Raw genomic sequence first — 16,353 nt, 5'->3', positions numbered from 1 at the left:
CATCAGCAGGGTAATTTAGTGAAAAAAATACATGCCTGAGACACCAGTTTGACAAGCTCACTGTAGTCATGGAAGTCTCTAAGAAAAGGGTCTTAAACTGTTAGACTTGGGACATCTGTTAGACACACCCTTGAGCCAAACAAAACCCAAACCAAAAAAACAAGTAAAAATTAAGAAATTGGTCATTGATAATTCTCTTTGCTTGCAGGTATCTCAGGAAGTGCCTCAAATTCCTTTTCCTGAGCTGCAATGTCCTGGGATAAAGTAGGTCAGGACAGAAACACTCTCAACCCTTGGCCAGAATTATAGTGTATAGAAGTCTCAGGAGTTTGCACTAAACACTGGGATAAATAGCTGTGCAGGAAAGATGTACTTTTAGAAGAAGCCATTTTGGACGCTTATTGTGAAGGGAGGCTGGGTGTACTGTGGGAAAAGAGCCCATAGAACAGACATAAACACAGATGGATTACCACATACCTTCTTGCTGTTTGGGAGAAGGCAAAGAGTCATACACCCCTTTGGAGCTGCTAGGTCACTCCTCTGCTTAGTTTGTTGTGAGCTGGTGATCTAATTAAGAGGGTCAAAGACACCCTGGCCACAAGTATCTTCCTTTTGGTCAGCTCCTGCAGTTTAGATAGCAATGCTGGCTTGATCTTCTCTGTAGAGATCCTGCCTTGATCTTGATAGATGGTGACATGAATCCTGTCAGAGGCAATATGTCGGGTTGGGAAATGCAAGGGAGGTATCGCACTGCCGTGTTTGTGCAGAGATGTGCACAGAAACACCCTGAGAAATCTTTATGTGAACTGGCCTGCTGGCTTAAAGTGCCATAAGGCTGGGCACTGCCCCAAGCTCTGCCTCATTTCTGGGTACTTCCCTTCTGGACTCCATCCTCTGCTGATTCTTGAGTGTTTATTTCCCAAGGTGAGCAGGGAAAATGGCACCACCTGCCTCCAGTCTGTAGGGAGGAGAGCTCAGTGTCTCTTGCCCAGCTCCACACAGTGCATAGAGGAGATGAGGATGTGAGTAAGGAAAGGTGTGTTTTCACTCTTTATATCCAGAAGCCTAAATGAAAGGTGGGAAAAGACTGTGGAGTGCTAACCCCTTGGCTTTGGGACAGGCAGCCAGGGGAAGATAGCGTATGCATTTAGGAGAGGTGGAAGGATTGTCCCTTTCTCAGCAGTGGGAAAGATGGCTGAGGAAATGGTTCACTGTTCCTTTAATGGAGAAGGGGTTGGTTGGAGGACTGAGAATCTCTTCAGAGAACATTCATCTGTGGGATGGATGAAGTGATGAAGGAGCACAGAGAATTTATTTTCAAATCTTGCTCTTTGCTTACTGGGCTACACAGAAAGAGACAGAGAAGAATCAATAATCAACCTAGCGGATGAAGGTGGCAAGGAGTGAGATCTACATTTTCCAGTGTCCTGTATGATGTTTAATGGCCACAAAAGCAGGAACTCAGGGAAAAGTACGAAAGTCAAAGGATAGAGACAGCTATCACTGCAGGAGCATCAGATGTATGCAGGACTCTCTGATATACCCCTGAAATGGAAGAGTTTGTGCTCTGTCACAAGAGCCTACCTTCAAACAGAGACAGAGACAAAACATCAGCAAATAAATGAATGGTGTGTCATCCATGGGTTTACAATTGCCATGGAAAACTCATTGCTGACAGTGCAGAAGTGCCTGAGTTTAGCATTGCTGGAAAAGCAGAGAGAGATGTGAACACGAGTGTTACCTCTGACTGAGGGAGGACACCGTACCTGGGAAGAAAGCATGTTCAGAGAAATTTTTGGTTTCACTTAAGAGTTTTCATTTTTAGAGCTGATATGCTTGAAAGTTCATGAGTCTGGTTTTAATGAAGTGGTAAGTGACAAAAGCCTATGAAAATGAGAAGCAAATGTTAATGTTTTTGGTTGTAGACCATGATGTTGTGGAGCTGGAGCCAGGAAAGTTTCCAGAAGTGCTGTGCTTCATATTTAACTGAGGAACTTTAAAACAATGTGCACTCTTTAGGATATTTAAAGATACTACAGCCATAATTTTCCAATGCTAAGGCTTTATTATTTGATATTTTATTTCAGCTGAACATGATCAATGCAAAGTGTGACTGTTACAACAAGAAAATCCCATAAAGATTGACGGAAAAATTACATGACAAATGGAAATGTTATTATTAATGTGACATGCTATTAATATACATAATATGCATTAATAACCCTTCAATAAATGATTATATTGTAGTGAATGAAGAAATCTTGTAAAGTTCACTGCAATTTAAGTTCTAGCTTACACAATATCTACTTTTTTTTTCCTGATAGACAGTATTGAATGTAGAGTGGGATATCTAGTGGTGCCTAGAGAAGGAATAACAAACGAGAATGAAAATGTATACAAGAAAATTTCGGTGGAAGAACAGAGGAACCTTTCTTAAAGAAAAATCTTAGACCAAGAGTCCACTAAAGAGTATGTTAATCCATCAACTGGTAATGGTCAAACTGGTAAACAAACTGGTAAAAACCCCAACTTTCATATGCATTCAGTGGCTTAAGATAACCATAATGCAAATAAGAATCTGTGTTCTTATACAGAAAGAAAACCTGACATATTTTCCTATTATTCTTATTTTTTCCTATTTTTTCTTTAATAGTGGTTTTCCTTAAAATGGTGCAAATCACACTGATTTCACCAGTTTTCTTACAAGCCTCAGAAATTAAGTTCACACTTTGTATTTGCACTTGAGCCAACTCTAGTGTTTACTGATTCTTTAGTAATATTTTTAATTAGAAAAGCAAAAAATGTGACAGAAAAAAATAGTGATGCTTTCCTTAAGACAGGACAACTCTGTCAGAAGACATATGCCACATTGACATTGGAATGACACTGAAACAAGTTCATAGAATTGCTCTAAATTCATTAGTATCCGTTCATGAATGTAAATGATGTCAAAATCTTGCTCATTATTTTCAGTCACAAGCATGTATGTAGTTTTCACTTACAGTCACCACTACACAGCGATATCCAGATACAAATGATCATCGACATTTACTCACTGCATAATAGGAGGCTTTTCCATGAGACAAAAATTGGGACATGCAGTTGGCTACGTCTCTCTCCTCTTAGTGTCTGTATAGCTACAACGGCCATTGGAGACACTACGAGTCTGCTGCTTTTGCATAAAACAGGATAATTAATATTGCTAGTGAGTAAGGCAAGTATAGGAATTCCCTTTTTTTTTTTAGCCATTCTAGTATTTCACTGACAACATATTGCTAAAGAGGGAACCAAAGACCAGAGAAACCATGCAACAAAAAAATATCTAGGGATGTGAACATTAATATTAAATATCACTTGCACAAAGTGTATATGCTAAACAGAAACAGAGCACAAAATGCTTCTCACCAATAATGTACATTCAGTGATGACTTCCCATTTGGATGAACAAATTCAACATCACCACGAGGTGCTGCGTAACTTCACTAAGTTCTGCAGGGCAGAAAAATATTTGGTGCTACACTGTCATCCCTTGTTTGTGTAACAGCTTCTGGTCACGGGCTGTGAACCGAGTGTGAATGTAAGGTCTCGGCCTCCTGCACGGGAGGCAGAAACCTCTACATCAGGAGCTTCAAACAGACGAAGGAATGCTCAGCTAAAGGGAAAGCACGTGACTGGCAGCTGGCAGGGCTACCTGCTGAGTGGAGGGTCCTCACTGGCAGTGCAGCTATACATGAGCTTCAACATCAGCTGCTTCAATAAGGGGGATGGAAGGACTGACTGATGTCCTACATGGTACAGCTTTCTTCTTCAGCACAAACAAGGGCCTGCAGAGCATCCCACAGACAAAGTACCTCTTGTCTTCTTTTGTGTTACCCTTCCCCACCGGGGCCCCCTGTGGTTGCTCCCTCCCACTTCCACCCCCCCGCCATCCTTTTTTTTTTTTTTGCTGAGCACAAGATTTATAAACCCTTTGAAGCATGTTGTTTCCAGATGCTAGCTCCAAGTGCCCCATCAATAGCTTCCGGACCCGCTCCAAGGGCCGAGCAGAGGGAGGCACACACCCTTCCCCCCACAAGCCCACCCTCCATCGCTCACTGAAACCCTCCAGAATCTGCTCTCACCCTGGCAGAAGCCCTCCTGCATCCCCTTGCTTAACAGGGTGAATTAGCAGATCATTAGGACCCCTGTTTTTCCACTGATTAGGTGTCCGGGACAGCCATTCCCCTGGTCTTTCTAACGAGCTGGTACTAGTGCTGTGTCTGCACTCCCCACCTGCACCGGCATGTAACACGAGAAATACCTCACGGGTCCGAATGAAACACCACGTTACCATATTAATAAACTGTGTCTTGAGCACCAAAGGATGACAAGGTAATGTTAATTATTTCTGAGGACTAGGACAACTTAAAACCACAAATGACAGCACCCTGTGTCAGATACCTGTTAGGAGTCTTTGAAAGCGTGCCAGCTTCCTCACTAAGCCAGGCCAAAACAGGTTAATAAAAGAAAAACCAAACAATAGTTGCCTCCTGTGAGTTCAAAAGCAGAAAACTTTTTTTTTTTAAAAAGCTGTATTAGCCATCAGCTGTAATTACACCACACAAAAGGAAAAGCTTTAAAATGTGTTACTTATGTGCAGAAAATGAAAACCATAAAATGTTAGTTCAACATTTTACTTCTTTTCTTTGGTGATGGAGGTTGTTTAAAAATAAAAAGCTAGAGCAGGGTTGGAAGGGTACTTCAGTGAAGAAGTTTCAGCTTAGTAGGATTTCAGAACATCTTTCAGACATCCACAGGCCAGACACGTCATGCTTAGTCTGTGCGTACAACTGAGCGTCCTTACACACATTGACCACCAGTGAGGTGCCCTGCAGGGTGCCCAGGGATCTGCTCAACATGTAAGCTTGGCAGCACAGTTGGGTTGAACCTCAAATACCCATTTACTTACAGAGTCTTCCTGTCAGAGCAATGGCAGGCATTGGGGAAGAGGGACCAGAGACCCCACCTGACACGAGCCCTTGAGGGATTACTCTCCCAGTCCCTAAAAGGGCACTTTGCAACTGGATTGGGAACTCGGGATCCCCTTGCCCCTGCCTAGTTGCTCGCAGGCTGATGCTTGAGGCATTAGCTGCATTCACACCAGAGTCGGGACACCGGTGGGCTTCGTGCTCCAGGTTGTCATCTGGGTTTCTGCTCCCAGACTGCTGTCTTTTGGCACCTGGTGCCGGAGAATGGTGGGCTGGGCACATCCCTCACGCTTCAAAGCCGTGCAGCTGGGAAGCCGCCCTTTTTGCAGGAGGCCTTTATCTCTCTCCTCCACCTTCCCACTGCTGCTGCAGAAGCTGCTGGCCAGCACAGTGGTACAGGGCAGCTCCACAGCACCAGGGGCAAAGGCACTAACCATGCATGGTCTTTTACTCAGACCATCTCTAACTTTTCTAACTGACTGGGTCCAACAGATTTCTGCCTGTTCCCCACTCTGCTCTGAGTGTGGGAGACCCTGCATGTAGGATGTGAAGGCATCATGCAGCGGTCAAAATCAAATGCTGGGTAAAGAAAAACACCATTGCATGTAATTCTACAAATGCTAAGGACAAGGCACCTCTGTCAGTAACTTCTGAGTGTCTGATATGAACTTCATAATATTACTTGACATGGTTTGTTAATTTCATAATATTACTTGACATGCTTTGTTCTTGCTATGCCCAGATGCACGAGCTACTTCTTTCAGCTTCTTCATCACACTCTGTAGCAATTAAAAGTACTTTAGCAGCATGTTCAATACAATAACCTCCATGGAGAGTGAAAAACCAACTGACCGTGGTCCTTATCCACCACATAACATGAAGCAACAGTCACAAGCTGAAACCAAACAGCTTCCATCAGGACAGAGGCAAATGGTTTTGCCAGTGAGCAAGCTTATCTGCTCACACAAATTGCTTCAGGGAAACAGCAGGTCACTAGTCTCTCAAAGCCTTCAGTCAAGGCTAAAGTTTTCTGAGGAAGGCGGGCAAGCTGAATCAGTGCAATGGTGACTGGATAAAACTCTCCTGAGTTACGCAGCAAGTCCGACTGACCAGTCTGAAATTCAGGGTGGATATCCACACCTGGTTGGCATGCCTATAGCTCACCTTCTGGTGGGTTTATATCCTCCCTGTAATCTAATGCTGGAGCACTTTTGAGTGAAGGGGGAATCTCTACCACATCTGCAACTGTTGTCTTCTACATCATCCCTCAGAAAAACATTGCCTGTGCCCACCACAAATTTAAGAAAAAGTATACAGAGTTGATGCAGAGTCTTTCTAATAATTGCTAATGAGGTGAAAAACTAATAAAAAGATGAAACAATGGGTTCTTACATAGGTACAGACACAGAACTAAAAAGCATGTAGATCTCAGTTTTCAAAGCATATTTTAAATGCAGGAATAAGGGCTTGCTGTTGCAGTTTCCCGCTTGTAGGCTTGCTGATCCAAAATGACTTCTATTTGTTCTCTACAATAGAACAAATGTATTTAGAAAATATATTAATGTAATTAAAATATATACATGAAGACTTGAATATGCATACGTTCCAGCTGCCATGGCCATCCATAATTTCCGTTGAACTAATCCATGTCTAGTCAATGTTGATTTCTAGGGGCAAGCCAAGGACTTCATGGATGGTGTGAAAAAGACCCACATAAGGTTTGGAAGATTTCAGGTAATTCATAATCAGAGTAGTAAGCGGGTATGGTGTGATGGCAGAAGCAGCTCAATAACAGAAAAAATATGGCAAAGCCATATCTGTATTATGAAATGCAGATTTAAGTAATATAGGTTATATGGAAAAAGGATAGCTTAGCAGAAGATTAAAGCCAGGGCTCCAGTTCAATATTACTAAATAATGCTTACTCTCACTTTACCCTAAGACTAGCCAGAAATTTCTACGACATGTCTTTCTTCATTTAGCAATGCATCTGACTAGGGAGCAGAGCAACCATGAGGCAGCAGCAGATTCTGTCACACAACATGTGCCAGAAGGCCAGTGTGTTCAGATGTGTTGATCCCAGCTAGATGCACACACTCCCTTTCCAGTTATTAGGTAAAAAGAAACTCATGTAATGAGATGCTTAATTATGTATGTGTGCATGCTTGTGGGCACAGGCAGGAGAGCAGCAGGTTTGTGAACACAGCTCAGTTAGTGAGGCTCCCCTGCGCATCCTTGCTAACTTTACATCAGTAACTTTTACATGTCTGGGAATAGCATCTGGATACTGGATTGTAAACCACAAAGCAGTTCCGGGACAATTCCAAAAGTAAATTAAAGACAGACAGGTCAACCTACGCAATCCACAGTAAAAATGACCCGTTTGCTGTCCATGCAGAGCTCTGTTTCATGGCCCTGCTATGCCACTGACTAAAGTTATCTTTTTTAGACAGAGGCTAACTCTGAATGCTTTGACAAGTTGGAGCCAAAAGAAGTGACCTTACAAAGAGGACTCTGTTCAAAAATGGATTTCTTTTCCTTGGTTTCAAGAGAAACAATAGCTATTAGCTATTATAGTAAATCACTAGTTGTTAATTTATGAAGGTTCTGTGTGAGAGATGGGTCCCATTGTGCAAGCTGCAAAGCATCCTGAGCCTGCTCCAGCAAAGCTATTAAGCATGTGCTTCATATTAAGCATGTGAGGAAACACAGTAAGATCAACATATCTGAGTTAAGCATGTGTTTAAGTACTTTACTGGACTAGGGTCAGAGTGCATAGCAACTTGCAGGATGGACTTCTACAGGAATTTAAGTGCTTGTGTCCGAAAACAACAGTTCATGATGGAGACCTATCTGAAACTGCAGTATATTCCCAGACATCTTAAGCTACCTTTCTATGTTCCATTTGGTGAAGAAATTCTTCTAAATTAGCAGAACTACAACTATGTATCTGCAGATGGAAACTGATGAATGGCAGTCTCCTATTCACCTATCTGATCTACCTCTGAACTAGAGTACCGAAGAAAGAAATTCAATCCAACACACAGAAGGATCTTCTTTTTCATTTTAGAAGGCCTTGGCATTGTCTGTGTATCACACCTACATTTCATCTGGCTAATTGTTGCCTTGCCAGGCAGGAATCTAAATCCAGCTTCAGGAAGATGAGGAAAAAAGTATACAATAAGGAAAGTGATAAAAGAATTATAGTGTCACAGGCTGCTTACGGTGCAAAGGAAGGGGACTGCAGCTGTTCACCCCTCCCTGCTCTCTTCCAGCAACCATGCTGACAGATTTGTCCAGTCTGGGGTTTTTTTTGTTTTTTTTCCTCTTTCTTTTTAAATCATTTTAACAGGACATCAGCAAACTTCTGACCTGTGGCAATTTGCTCCCACTGAGGTTGGTAGAATGTATGTCTGCAAGCACAAGAACAGAATCAAGCTGTCTTCTCCATTAAAACCATAAACCCCTCTGAAGCCAATGATGTTGTGCATATGCTAAGTAAGTGGAGAATTAAGCCCACAATATACATGCCAAAGAATGAGTGACTGAAGGGGGCAAGATAAAACTGCAGCTGGAAAAGAAAAGCAAACATATTGTAGGTGGAAAAACAGTGATGAGTGCAAGGTCCTACCCAGCTGCCCCCTTCTTCCTGACTCAGGAAAGAAAATAGTGTTGAAGTTCTAAGGTCACAGACAGAGGAGAAGAGAGGGCAAGAGCCAGACCTGGAGCTGAAGCACTTCCACACTTCAAGGGGTGTTGTGGCAAAAAAGTAACTGACAGATGATTGGGAGGGGAAATGAAGCACCTTAAAGGGAAATTAATGAATCAAAGCAGGCAGATCTCTCCCTAATGGTATAATATTTCACAAGCTTTAGTCCACACAATATGGAGTGCAAACTTTTATTTATTCTTTGTTTTAGACACCTGCAGCAACTTTCCCCTTATTTAGTATAATATTTGCTGTGAAGCTTGGCTTCAGCTCATCTACCTATTGAAATGCCTTTTTCATCATGAAGTCTTCTTCATCTGCACATCTGGCTGCAATCTTATGCTCTATGAATGCAAGGAGTACAATGAGATGGTATTACCTGATCATTCTTATAATTTGTGGGGCAAACCTCTTATGAGCATAAATCAGTGTAACTCCTCTGAAGTGAATGGAGCAAGGCAGAGTATCTGTCCACAAGGAATAATGAATCTGGTTTAATGAGTATGTTCCACGGAGGAGGAATAAACTATATTTATTCTTCAGTAATGGGATAGAAGCCCTCACTAAACATTGTATTCCTCTGTTTGCCTCTCTTACTTCACCAGCTGTCCGTAATGCATGTGATGCTTTGAAAACATTCCTGCTATTGGCCTTTGATTTCTCCCAGATGCCTGGCCCCTTGGTGAAAGGTGGTGTGGAAATTGAGATGAAGCTGTATCTCTTCAGTCCTATGCAACTTGGGAAGTTAAAGATAAGAGCTGTCACACAGTCACAGAAATTAGGAAATAAGGAGTACTGACTATAAGGATGATCCTGTTCCTCTGATTCTCCCTCCTTGAATAAGCAGAGAACCCCTTGCAACTCCTCCTCTTCAATGCAGAGCAGAAAGCCTGCCTGCATCAAATGGGGTCGTCAGGGACCAAGAGACATAATCCAGTCAGACTGGTTGTTACGAATGGGCATCAACCCAGCCAACGGAAACAGCAGGCCTGAATTTTTGCTTAGCTTTTGTTGACACTTGATGCCAAATACACAAGCAGAAGTGAAGCAGAAGTTACAGGATGCCTTTGCAGGGGGGGAAAAAACATAGCAGTGTCAAGGGGAGGATGGGAGGAAACACTGGGCACTAACATCCTACACACAAAGGAAAGAATTACCCAACGGGGAAAACATTGGTATCAAGCACCAAAGTTTCATATACTGCAAAGAAATTTTAAGGTGCTGCAAGACAGTCCCAGGTCTGCTGGCTGTGCCCTGCTGACCATCGCCTTCCTGCATCATGAAATAGGGAGGTATGTTGGATGCACGCATTAGATGTGCGTAAGGTAACCCCTGCCTGTGTGCCTGTGAATAATGCTGCACTCTCTCTCTATTCCCCTCTGAATACTGAGGTGTGACACCAAGTGACTTCCACAGACAGGCAACAGGGGAAGATGATGAGACCAGCTCCTTGGTTGTTGAACCGTCACTAGAAAAGTTCACTTTCCCATCTCCTGGTCATACATATACATAATATTACATATGCACAGATACACAGTAATAATCACCATTATGTTGTTACTCTAGAACATATTCTGTCTAGGAATCTCAAAGGGTTTTAAAATGCAACAGACAAAACTGTTAGTACTTACTAAGGGTTTCAGTACCCAGACAACGAGATGGAAGGGACCTTACGGAGTCATCTAATGTTTACAGCTGCTTCAAGGAAAGACCATTGATTCCCATCACTCCTGACAGCCTAAGGAATTTTTAAATATTTCCAGTGTGTAGATACAGTGTGACTCCCAGTCCAGTCAGTCCGTAGATCGGCTCTCCATCTTTACCACGAGAATGTCCTTTCTCATGCTGAACCTGAGTCTTACTTCCTCCTACTTCTTCTCAACATCTGTAGTAGAAGGGACTGCAGATAATTCCTCTCCTCTTTGCAGCAGGCTTTCATACATTAGAGTATTCCTCTGTTCCCCCTTTACTATCCATCTTACTGACTAAATAACTGTTTGTGTAGCTCTCTCTTATCAGCTACATTTTCCAGTTCATTCTCATTGGCCTCCTCCAAACTGTCTCCAAATGATCAACATCCTTTTCTAGACTCTTCCAACAACGCAGCAAAGACAAAATGAAAATATGGAGTTTTGACCTTGGAGCAGGGGAGTCAGTGTTACCTTTTACCTAAGGCAGTTAGGACACCCGATTTTCTCCTCTGAGCTTTGCTACTGATTTATTTTGTTCTTAAGCAAATTGCTTCTCCGTCAGGCATCTACAGCTGACTGTATGTCTTGTTTATCTAGACTTTTAACTTTCCTGGAGAGGAGCTTTGTGTCTGTACAGTGCCTTTCAGGTCTTGGCTTAAGCACCTCAAAAATCATTTATAAAAAGAATTGGACATGATACTGGTTGGCCTCTTTATTTTTCCAGCTTTCCCAGAAATGAGTATCTAGGCCAGAATCTTCAACTCTGTGTCTCTCACACCAATGTAAATCATTCTTATCCATAAATAATGTTCTTTTCAGGCTCTGGTAAAATCTCTTAAATTTTGTTTTCTCGACTAAGATCTCTATCGTCAAATTAAGACAGAAGAAAATATGGAGGCAGGCAGTCCTAAGCTGTTCCATCAGCCATTCAGTTTGTGATAGTATAATTATATAGGCTGAATTTTTATGTTTTCCTGTGAGAATTCGAATTGCATTGGCACTTGTCTCCTGGACTCAAGTGCAGAGATAGATAGGCTACCGCACAAACGTATTATCTACAAACATGATGCTGCTCTGATGGGGGATAAGCAACAGTGTCACTCCCCACAACCTCTTTTCTTCTTCCTTCACCCAACTCCTTCAGGAAGCCCAGTGGCAAAATTCGCCCCTCTGCATTGACAAACCCACTGCTCCTGTCTCCCTTGGAGCTCCCGAAGGCTGTTACAGAACATCTACTTTCAGTTAGACCTGCTCTTCTCTTTTCCCTGAGAGCTGATATGGCCGGCACTGCATCCAGGCTCTGCTGGACTTCCAGCCTGACATGTCACCACTTAAGACTCCAGGATGTGAAGGAGCTGGCTGAAACAATCACGAATACTTTAAAAAACTGTCTCAATACTGAATCCCTGTGGTGTATCTGTCTCATTGTTCAATGTTTTGACAGGTAAAACATTTTAAGTATTTGTGGGGAGTCTTATGTCAATGAAGCTGAGTTTCTCCTTTACTCTGTAGAATCCAGTAGATGAAACCTAAAGAAACAAAAATTGTAAGATCTGTGATCAACTACTGGAAACTTCATCTGCTATCCCAAAAAGCAAAGGTCATGTTTCAAAATGAAATCAAGCTGTACTTCAAGACATGACTTCATTTTTGTCTCATTGAAGAGACACAAACCAGATAATCTCTTGTGTTTCACGCCATACCTACAACTGGGGTGCAGTGTACATCTGCAGAGAGGACTGGTATGAGATATATGCATCTGGTAAGACTTGGCCAAACTCAGACATTGCAAACTTTTCTTACAGTCTGCAACTGAATTCCACTCCTCTAAACGAGTCAATAAAATCACTAAAGAACAGCTTTTTAAAAAAGGACCCAGTCCTTTCCTCATTTTCTTCCAGATCAATATTGTTTGGCATCATACGTAAACACCTAGTTGTCCTAACCCATAGCACAAAACCAGGGGAAAATCTAAATATTAAAAGAAAGGAACTATTTGTGCATAAGACATCTGTTTTTCTACAAGGTTTCACATGCTTTCACTACATCTCTTCCTAGCAACAGGCACTGAATATCATACAAGGTGGGTTAATAGATGTGTAATCACCTGGAAAAATATACTACCATTTATTCTTTTTCAGCTTCTCTACAGAAACTAATCCTGTCTGTGAGAAGGACTAGAATGGGTCTAGGTCTGCCACAGCAACAAAGCAGGGACAAGCCCTCACATCTGATCAGTCCACAGATGGAGTTGGTCTCCCACCCTCCCACTTTTCCATTTAGATTCAGGGCAATTTCACCAGGAAAGAATCCTGGAAAACTTTGTTTTTTCTTTTTTTTTTTTTTAATTTTTTTTTCTTTCAGGATTGTGCAGGGACAGCAAGGGGAAAGTTCTGGAGAAATAGCAATACTGTGTGAGCTGATGGTCAGCTTTGCACAAAGCATGTGTAATTCTTTCCCTCTACTATTCACATACAGTAATTCCCCAGCCACAGGGTTATATTCTCCCACATCATCATGAGGGGAATGACTGCAACAGATTTCAACAGTCTAGTAGCCAACAGAGCGACCAACAGTACTGGGGAAAATGTAAGCTGAGAAGACAGACTAGCCAAGTAATGAAAAAAAAAGCAAGCTGTGAGATATATTACTGGAATCCAGACAAGAAAAATGTCTGTTCTGGCACCACTACAACCAAAAAACAATAACAGGTTATGACCCATGCTGTACTTGGGGAATTAGGCACACAGCCTTTGCATTCAGCCTTCTCACAGGGGTATGAGGTAAGGCCATGCCGTGCTGGTTCACAACCTTCTGTAACTCATCATGTTATGAAATACAAATTGGCAGACGAAGAGGGAGAAAAGGGGAAAGGAACGGAAACTTTGGCGAGGGTGTTCCCATCCATCCCTCTCATGCACTGACAAAGCTCTTCAGCCACACACTTGGACATTCCTCATCTATTTTATTTCTGTAGAGAGTGTACTGTACTGTTTACATGTCATGTTTCATTGAAGCTGGTGAGGGAGGGACTGGAACATCTGGAATTTTGGGCAGCTGTTTTGCAACACTTGTTGTTTGAAGAGGGGGAAACACTGTTTTCAGTTACCTCTGCATAGTCATGTCAGATCCTGGCCATTTTAAAACCCTTTTTCTTCTCTGTTGACTGAAAAGATGTATGCTTTTCTTATTTTCCACTGTTAAAATATCCATTTATGCACACATATCCAGAGAAAACATGCTGAGTTTTTAAGGATCATCTCTGAAAACTTTTCCAGCAGCAAACTTTCTTTTTGCAAAAGATGTGTATTAGAACATTAATATAGCTGGCATTTTTTCTTTCTTTCTTTTTTTTTTTTTTTTTTTCCCCTCCACAGCAGGAAAATCAGGTGCTGGATCAGTTTTCATTAATCCTAAACCTACACTGTTAATTTACTGTAAGGCACTTGATCACAGAGCCCTGTTTAAAGTGTGCCTCATTTTTTGTATGTCGTCTAAAACATAGTTCTGCACAGACAGTCAGCATGAGACACAGAGAAGGTTTACATTCAGCTCAAACCCAAAAACCAGGCAATGTTTATGTAGAATACAGACATTATCCAAGCCCTCTGCAAAGGATTTTTGAACTCACCTGCAAATGCAAACTTAACCTAGGAGGAAATCCAGGGTACTGAGGCATTATATCCTTAAATCATAATATGGACAAGATGACATACAGGAATATATATGGTAGCAATTTCACTATAAGGTGAAGATTTTTTAATATGACTTCCTAATAAATCACAGTCTGATCTCTGGGGTCCCCTCTCCTCACACACACAAATGCATCTTTTTGAGAGTGTTACTCATTTAGCAAGGATGACTCAGTTCTTTTTCTCTCTGTTTCAACTTCTTCCTAAAATTCACAGCTTTTGGAAGCTCCTGTAATGCCAATTTTCCAGAGTCTACAGCTGGAGAGTGTCAGGAGGTATAACCTTCCATGAAACAGGCATTATGAGCAAAAAAAGAATGACATCCCTTACAGCTCAGAAAATTATTTCCTTAATGTGGAAGCACTAGAGATATTTGCTCCATACTTACATGGCTGCTTCTGCTTCTCTGGCACCATGAAGCCCAGGAAAGCAGAAATCTAACCACTTCTTAATGGGAACTTTCTCTCTTAATAGGTCCAAAACACCAGCACTGGATACTTCCCATCTGAATGCCTGCAGGTAAGCTCTGCTAAGATGAACACACTGTCTATTGAAGTAGCTCTGCCAACCTTACTCCTGTGCTAGGGAAATCATACCCTTGTCACAGTCCGGACTTCAAACACAGGACACACTGCAATACTCCCCTTCCCCTTGTACTGAACTGTATTCTACTTCACACTTCACTGAAACTGTGAGACCTCATCACAAAAGATCAATCCATTTCTAGGGTTTAATCACATAAATAGCTCCTTATCCGGTTATGCACAGCAGATCAGCTTTGACCCAATAAACCCAGAAAATCTCAAATGCTTTAATTATTTCATCAGAATTTAACAGAGGGCTGGATGAAAGGATATGTGTGTGTAAGGACAGTTACAGCAATATTCACTCCAACTTAAAGTTTACCTGTATTTCTTGTTCCTTGGTGCATGCTACACCAACGTGGGCTCTCTCTCTACACTCAATTGAAAGAGCAGATTAGCTGTAGTGCCCTCTGCTTTACTGTAAAAAGGCTCTGGCACTTCAGTTTTTTCATGCCTGTGAAATCTTCAAATTGCAAAAGAAATAAGTGAAACCCAAGCATGTGTTTTACTGATGAGGAACCACAAACATTGCTGAGGTACCTCAGCTGACCTGGTAACTTGGTCTGGGTGGTCCCAACGGCATGTGAGTAAGGAAGGGCCTTTGTTTTCCTCTTTCTCCTCCATCTCTTCTCTGTTGTGATTTGGTAGATACCTCATGCAAAACTGACCTCAGGTTGCCAAAGGACACTTGAGCATATCTCGAAATTGGCCTGAAACTTCAACTGTGAACATGCATTATTTCTTTGAACAGTTCATTGTTTATTACTATGCATATCTAATTAGTGGTAGGTTTTGGACTTTTTTCTGCAAAGGCTACTAGGAAGTGCCTCCAAGAGAACTGAAAATGGAGGTTGTCAGAGTTGCCATCTATCTTCACGCTGGGAGTCCTCCCACTCCTCTGTGAAATATGGCAGCTTCTGTGGATTCTCTCATTTAGCAAAGTGTCTCTATTCAACACAGATAATAAAGATCAAGAAGGACTTCAGCTTAGTTTAAAACCTAATCTGCATTTTCAGTATGAGACACGAGTTGAAGTCCATAAAAAGATCAAGATGAAAAGATTCCCATCAGTTTTTGAATCAACCTTTAAAAAGGAAGATTGCCTTAAAAAAAGCCCAAACTAAGCCTTTTGGATTGGTAGGATGATAGCAAGAACAGCAGTAAGGCTGAAGTTTAGCAACTAGTAAGTGTATCTTTACCCACAAAAGCCACTGAAAAACATTCTCTACTCTCTCTTGTGCTAATCATTTTGATTTTGAGATTACTTTTAAACCAACCAGTAGGTATTATCCACAATGTCCAGACATCACAACAATGGTGCCGAAGCAAAATAACCTGTCGTCTTTCCTCAAAAGGAAAAAAAGAAAGGGAGTAGATTGCAATGGAAAATGAGTGGTTTTTCATGAAAGAGTAGAATAGCTGTTCCAGTTTATACCAGTGGAAAATGGCAGCAGGAGAGCATTATCTGAGGACTCTTGACTTGACTCTTTAGGAAAGAAAAGTAATAAAAGAAATCCTAAACCTGAAGGTAGAACTCCATTGGAAATACATAGTGGGGGAGGCATTAAAAATGTGGGACAAGTATTTCATATATATATATATATATTACCATTTTCTGCTTTATGTATCAGTCACTCTCCAAAACATGAGTATGACTAGACTTGGTTAATATTCAAGTACAATGAGAAATTGTATTGCAGCTCCCTCCAA

Source organism: Haliaeetus leucocephalus, unplaced genomic scaffold (assembly GCF_000737465.1).
Source record: "Haliaeetus leucocephalus isolate CR32 unplaced genomic scaffold, Haliaeetus_leucocephalus-4.0 Scaffold605, whole genome shotgun sequence".
Classification (NCBI taxonomy): domain Eukaryota; kingdom Metazoa; phylum Chordata; class Aves; order Accipitriformes; family Accipitridae; genus Haliaeetus; species Haliaeetus leucocephalus.
The sequence above is the reverse complement of the archived record's forward strand: the minus strand, read 5'-3'. Positions refer to the sequence as shown.